General features: G+C 42.6%; 1 protein-coding gene across 1 annotated transcript in view; it reads right to left on the bottom strand.

The window, feature by feature from the left end:
* The window catches only part of LOC134087997 (NACHT, LRR and PYD domains-containing protein 12-like), a 158,579-nt gene that overhangs the window by 133,081 nt on the left and 18,728 nt on the right, over positions 1-6,770 (bottom strand). The window lies entirely within an intron of this gene.

Below are 6,770 nucleotides of genomic sequence, written 5' to 3'. Positions count from 1 at the left end.
AGCCTACAGTAGGCTACAATGAAGTGAACTGAGTAACTTTTAACACATGTGCAGGTTCACTTCATGGCATATGGGCTGGTAGGCAATGGCAGCCTATTCACAGGTGTGGGATGATAGCTAATGTAATTCACTAATTGTGTTTTCAGTGCTTGGTCCGCTGTAGGGCAGATTACACCAGGAGATGAGACCAATTCAATTCCATCTGTAGTTCACGTTTTTTTCCCTACTAGGCTAAACCAGAACATATCTAGGCATATCATATGTCAACTATCTTGGCTATTGATACCTAGCTTAGCCTGGACTACTATAAACAAACTCGCCTCCTCAACCTCGTAAATTATCTTATTAATGGACGCCTTCAGTTAACCTACATTACTGATTTTATTGAAGTGTAGGCCTACAGACCCATTTTAGCCAACATAAAGAACAGACTATTTATCCAACTATTTTACATTCCCCAGGTCGTTGATATTTTAGAGTAAACTTACGTGGTCGGTGAAGTTTGTGTCCAGTCCACCGATGTGTAGCGAAGCTCTTTCACTTTCTCTTTAGAAATACGGAAGTTGATGTAGCCTGGTAAAGTTGGTTTTATGTTGGATGTTGGATATTCGACATTCAAAAAATCTATGCAATATTGAGTTGTTGCAGGAAATAACTTTGAATGGCGGCACGCTCTGTGTCACGGCGGGAGTGGGAGATCCTCATTGCGTCTTTGATTGTGACTGTCTGTATGATTTTGATGTCATGGGAGGGTGAGGAGGGTCGGGATGCTCACTATGGATGACATAGTGCCACACTGGCTGCCCGGATGCCACACTGGCCCTCTCTCCCACTCACTTCCTGTCATTATCCACTGTCCTATCTCATTGAGGCATGAAAAACCTAAAACATATTTTAAAAATATTGATATTTAAAAAAAAAAAAAAAATGTGAGTTTTATAAATTCCTGCTCACCTCCTTGTGACCTGTAGGCTGCTCCTGTCTCCGGAGAGGGCACACAGACAGACAGACACAAACAGGAAGGCTGGTTCTGTGACTGCTTCTGTTTCGAGCACAATCACATAGTCAGTGCCCACAGCTTTGCCAGCTAGTTTTACCCTTCCTGTTAAGGATCCCCCCCCCCCCCCCCCCAGCTTTAATGTTCAAACCCAGCAGTTCCTCTCCTTCTGAGCAGGATTACCATTGCAACAACACATTATCAGTAGGGTAAAACTAACCTGTCTCACAACGGTCTAAACCCAGCTCACGTTCCCTATTAGTGGGTGAACAATCCAACGCCTGGGGAATTCTGCTTCACAATGATAGGAAGAGCCCACATATCAGATGTCACCGTTGCAATATTCAGAGCTGCTGCGTTGATCTATTGATGTTGTCTATGGAAAAGTCAAACTCACAACAGACTTGCCTAAAATTATGTCAAGAGAACACATGTTGAGTACCAATGTAAGGCTTCTATATTTATATATATGCTATTAATATGCTAAACAATTAAAATATTATTTTAAGTCTTAATTGAATTGGTAGCTGTTCACTGATGTTTCTTTTTAAACTTCCAGCCTCCCTTTGGGTACCCCGTGTTTCATGTCACAGTGCTGTGACCTGTTGCTAATCCCCATGAGTAGAGTGAGAGTGTGCACACTTATGGAAAGGGCACGTACAGGGTTCATGTGAACCATCACACACTCACACTCACACACCTCCCACCACTTACACACCTACACTGCAAAAACAGCTTGTCAAACCAAGTCCTATTCATCTTATATCAAGATCAAAAATCTAGTTGGTGTTGTTTTCAGTACAAAGAGATTTGACTAGCAATTTCTCAGGAAACCATTTGACTTATTTTACAACGTCTCATCCTGAATAATAATATAACATTTCTATCATGTGTTGGCACTTGATTTATCCTATTTAACTGCTAGAGTAGCCTAATAAGGAATATATTGTGTAGTAGTTTGTCATTATTCATTTGTTAACTTGTGGATTAGATGTTCAAAGCCTGTTGCACACCAAAAAAAAGAAGAAAAAAAACATGTTCAACCTGGAAATCGTAGCAGAATGGAGGAAAGAGCACAGTGGCTACCTGCAGTGTGCACTAGGCTGAGCCTGAACGTGGCCATGCAGTGTGCACTGCTCTGAGACTGAACGTGGCCATGCAGTGTGCACTAGGCTGAGCCTGAACGTGGCCATGCAGTGTGCACTAGGCTGAGACTGTCACTGAACGTGGCCATGCAGTGTGCACTGCTCTGAGACTGAACGTGGCCGTACAGTGTGCACTAGGCTGAGACTGAACGTGGCCATACAGTGTGCACTAGGCTGAGACTGAACGTGGCCATGCAGTGTGCACTGCTCTGAGACTGAACATGGCCATGCAGTGTGCACTGCTCTGAGACTGAACGTGGCCGTACAGTGTGCACTGCTCTGAGACTGAACGTGGCCCTGGCCCCACACACTGGGTGCCTCTCATTCGGCGTTACATCCTCCCTCGCTCCATGGGCCTCAATCCTCACTGATCTACATAAAGAATGATGGGGCGAAAACAATGGGATAGTCTATCCAGCCTGCATGTAACCACAGTGTCCAGCAGAGGGCAGTGCAGGCCCATTTCTCCTCACACTCCAGCACTGATCAGCTCCCACAGATCACAACAGGCAGCCAGACTCAGGCCCTGTGAGGGGAAGTATCTGCCCTACTTGCTACTGGATGTGTTTATTAGAGAGCTCAGTAAGCTTAACCATGAAACAATAATAATAATAATAATACATTTTATTTAAAGGCGCCTTTCTTGGCACTCAAGGTCACCGTACATACATACATAAAACATTTAAAACACAACAATAAAGTATGTACATATAGAAAGCAGCAGAAAGGGGTAGAGGAATAGCATCAGATGGAATAAGCAGTTTTAAACAGATGTGTTTTGAGTTGTGATTTGAAATGGGGGAATGAATCAATGTTTCTGAGTTGGGGTGGTAGTGAATTCCAGAGACGAGGAGCAGAGCGGCTGAATGCTCTGAAACACAGTCCACTAATGTAGGTCAGCTGTGTGCACATGTTTACGGTTTCTTTCTCCAAGGCTATTGTACAGTAGCACACACACACACACACACACCCTTCAGTCCAGGGTTGTGGGTGTTGTGGGTGCATGTTAGTGTTCTTATAGTCCAAGGTTCTTTAGTGTTGTGGTCAGTGTGCATGTTAGTGTTCTTGTAGTCCAGGGTTCTTTAGTGTTGTGGGTGCATGTTAGTGTTCTTGTAGTCCAGGGTTCTTTAGTGTTGTGGGTGCATGTTAGTGTTCTTGTAGTCCAGGGTTCTTTAGTGTTGTGGGTGCATGTTAGTGTTCTTGTAGTCCAGGGTTCTTTAGTGTTGTGGGTGCATGTTAGTGTTCTTGTAGTCCAGGGTTCTTTAGTGTTGTGGGTGCATGTTAGTGTTCTTGTAGTCCAGGGTTCTAGGCCTCATGTGGTCTCTGCTGTCTCCCTCCCTACAGATGCCATATGGTTTCTGTCCACTAGAGGGCACTGGAATGCAGAACTGGGTCCCCACCTGTAACACCTTCCCCTGTTGTGTTTGTGCATGTTGATGATGATGATGATACCCACATTGTGGAAATGTTACTGCACCTGTAAACACCTTCCCCTGTTGTGTTTGTGCATGTTGATGATGATGATACCCACATTGTGGAAATGTTACTGCACCTGTAAACACCTTCCCCTGTTGTGTTTGTACATGTTGATGATGATGATACCCACGTTGTGTAAATGTTACTGCACCTGTAAACACCTTCCCCTGTTGTGTTTGTGCATGTTGATGATGATGATGATACCCACATTGTGGAAATGTTACTGCACCTGTAAACACCTTCCCCTGTTGTGTTTGTGCATGTTGATGATGATACCCACATTGTGGAAATGTTAGTGGTGAGGTGTAGCTGTGTACCCAGCTATAACAGACTGGTATGTTAACTAGAGGGGATTCCATAGTGCATCTGTAGGTGCTTGATCTAGAGAGGAGGAGTGTGCAGTAGAGTGTGGATGGGGACGATTTTTTCTGTCCGCGACCGACCCGAGCCCGACAGCGCAATGATCAAATCCGACCCGAACCCGACAGGCATTAAGATATTTGTGTCCGAATCCGACCGGGCCCGACACAGTTCAAATCACGCTATTTTCATAGGCACACTAATGACACACGTGGATATTGCTTGTGTGGTAAGTCCGATTGTATCAATCAATTGAAAGGCATTCGGAAACGTCGGCATAAGCGGAGCCATGAGCGCACACACACGGAGCAAGAAGTGCACGCGATAGAACAAGAGGCCGGGCAGTTATGTAGGACAAGCACTACTGCTTGTTTATAAATCAGTAAATGGAGCAGGACCTAAATACCTATCAGACATGTTTCAGCAGTACACACCTTCTCGTCCTCTCAGGTCTCAGGAGAAAAACCTGTTAGTAAAACCCGCTGTTAGAACTAAACATGGTGAAGCAGCTTTTAGCTGCTATGCAGCTCAGCTTTGGAACCAACTTCCGGATGACATTAAAAAGGCCCCAACTGCAGCCAGTTTTAAATCTAGACTTAAGACAAAATTGTTCTCTGATGCTTTCTGCTAAATGTCTTAATTATTTCACCTTGAGTCTTTTATGCTTTTCTGTATAAGTCTTTATTTTTAAATGATGTTATGCTTTCCTTATAAGTTTTTATTTTGTTTTGGAAATTGAAACCTGATGTGTGTGATCCCTCAACATGCCGGAGAATTGCACTCATGGTGAGTAGTACTGGTTTGTTCCTTTTAAGTACTATGTTCTGCCCCTGGTTGGGCAACGGGAGATTCAGGTGAGTAGGGCCCCTGTTTGGGGATAGTTTTTGTTGGGTGGTAGTCAGCGTCAGGGACGGCTGAGCTATTGGCCCTGGACATTAAGGTCTCCCCAGTAAGAAAGGAAATATTGTGTGCGCACACAGATGGGCCTACGTCAACGAATCTCCAAAGAGTGGCAACAGCTCTGGGTGTTTGAGAAGGATCACTATCACTGGTTTGCTAGACTCTGGCAAAGTCTATCTGTTAAAAACAGACCTGTCTTCTAGTTATTCCACCTTAAGTCTTTTATGTTAATTATTCTTTATTGCTTTCTTTTTATTTTTTTTATTCTATTATTATTATTACTATTACTATTATTATTATTATTACTCTTTGCTCATCTATGCTTTTATCTGCTATTACTGTTTGGTTTTTGTTTATGTAAAGCACATTGAATGACCTCTGTGTATGAAATGTGCTATATAAATAAACTTGACTTGACTTGACTTGACAACCACTGATCTATAATTAAAGTCAATTCTGTGACTTTGTCGCACGCAATAGAAAAATCTCGCGCACAGGAGGAAATATATTATGCTGTTAGGATCAGGAATCAGGATTATCAGGATAATCTATTACAAACCTATCACAAAAACGAACATCAAGTGAAATAAGTTGTTTTTCATTTTACATTTCAAATGTCTTATCGCGCTGATGTGTCCGGGTCCGACCCGAGCCCGAACATAAGTTCTAAATATTTGTCCGACTTCGGTCGGGTTTCCATGCTCTAGTGTGCAGGGCTTTGGAAGTAGTCAGTGATGGCACTCATCAACACTGTAGAGTAGCACATTTTATTCACATATTACATCAAATCAGAGCACACACTAATTTATCACTTTTAAATATTGGTTTAATCATAGGCATTGATTATATTATACAGTTTTTTACAATCACTTTGCTACTATTTTCAGAACCTTGATGTCATTTTCACAACTCTAGACACAAACTCACAACCAATGATCAAGATGCACATCAATTGCTTGAATACAATACACATACAACTTAGACAATTTGTTAATTCAACAAAAATCACCTGTGCAATATGATACAACTTAACATCAAAGTACTCTTCATAACTAACTATTCATCATAGGTATTGATTAGAAATTATGATACAAAACTGCCCCTTTAAAGTGTAGCAGTGAGCAGTTGACCCACATGATGAGTGGAGCAGCTGGAGGATCATCTGGTCCTGAGTGTCTGGAAACTGCAGCATCTGCAGCAGCTGTGCTCCATCACACTGATGGATGACTGATGCAGCATCTGCAGCAGCTGTGCTCCATCACACTGATGGATGACTGATGGCTCTACACTTAAGACCTTCCATACCTGTTGAGGAGATTAGTCAGATTGCATCATGCTCAGTATGAGGTTTCTCCATTAGGATTCCTCAACACTGACGTGTGTAAACATGCTCAGTATGAGGTTTCTCCATTAGGATTCCTCAACACTGACGTGTAAAAATGTTCAGTATGAGGTTTCTCCATCAGGATTCCTCAACACTGACGTGTGTAAATGTTCAGTATGAGGTTTTTCCATCAGGATTCCTCAACACTGACGTGTGTAAACATGCAGAACAGGGGCCTCATTTATAAAACTTTCTTACGCACAGATTTGATCTAAGACCGTGCGTACGCTCAAATCCATGCCAACGCTCAGATTTATAAAGACCGTCTTTGACGTGGAAAAGTGCTTATCTCCACGTCAGGTTCCAACCTGACGTACGACCATTTCCTTGTGGTAGTGCCAGGGTACTGCAAGTAATCTGAGGTCCAAATGCGATGAATTCTCAAAATTCCAAGAAGACCAACGATCTCATGTAGTTCTCTACCATATGCATGATCAATATCAGCAGAAGTTGTAAGTAGTAAGTATAGAAGTTAAAGTTTTAACTAATTCTTAAAGGTTGGAAAAGG

This window comes from Sardina pilchardus, chromosome 7 (assembly GCF_963854185.1).
Source record: "Sardina pilchardus chromosome 7, fSarPil1.1, whole genome shotgun sequence".
Classification (NCBI taxonomy): Eukaryota; Metazoa; Chordata; class Actinopteri; order Clupeiformes; family Clupeidae; genus Sardina; species Sardina pilchardus.
The sequence above is the reverse complement of the archived record's forward strand: the minus strand, read 5'-3'. Positions and strand labels throughout refer to the sequence as shown.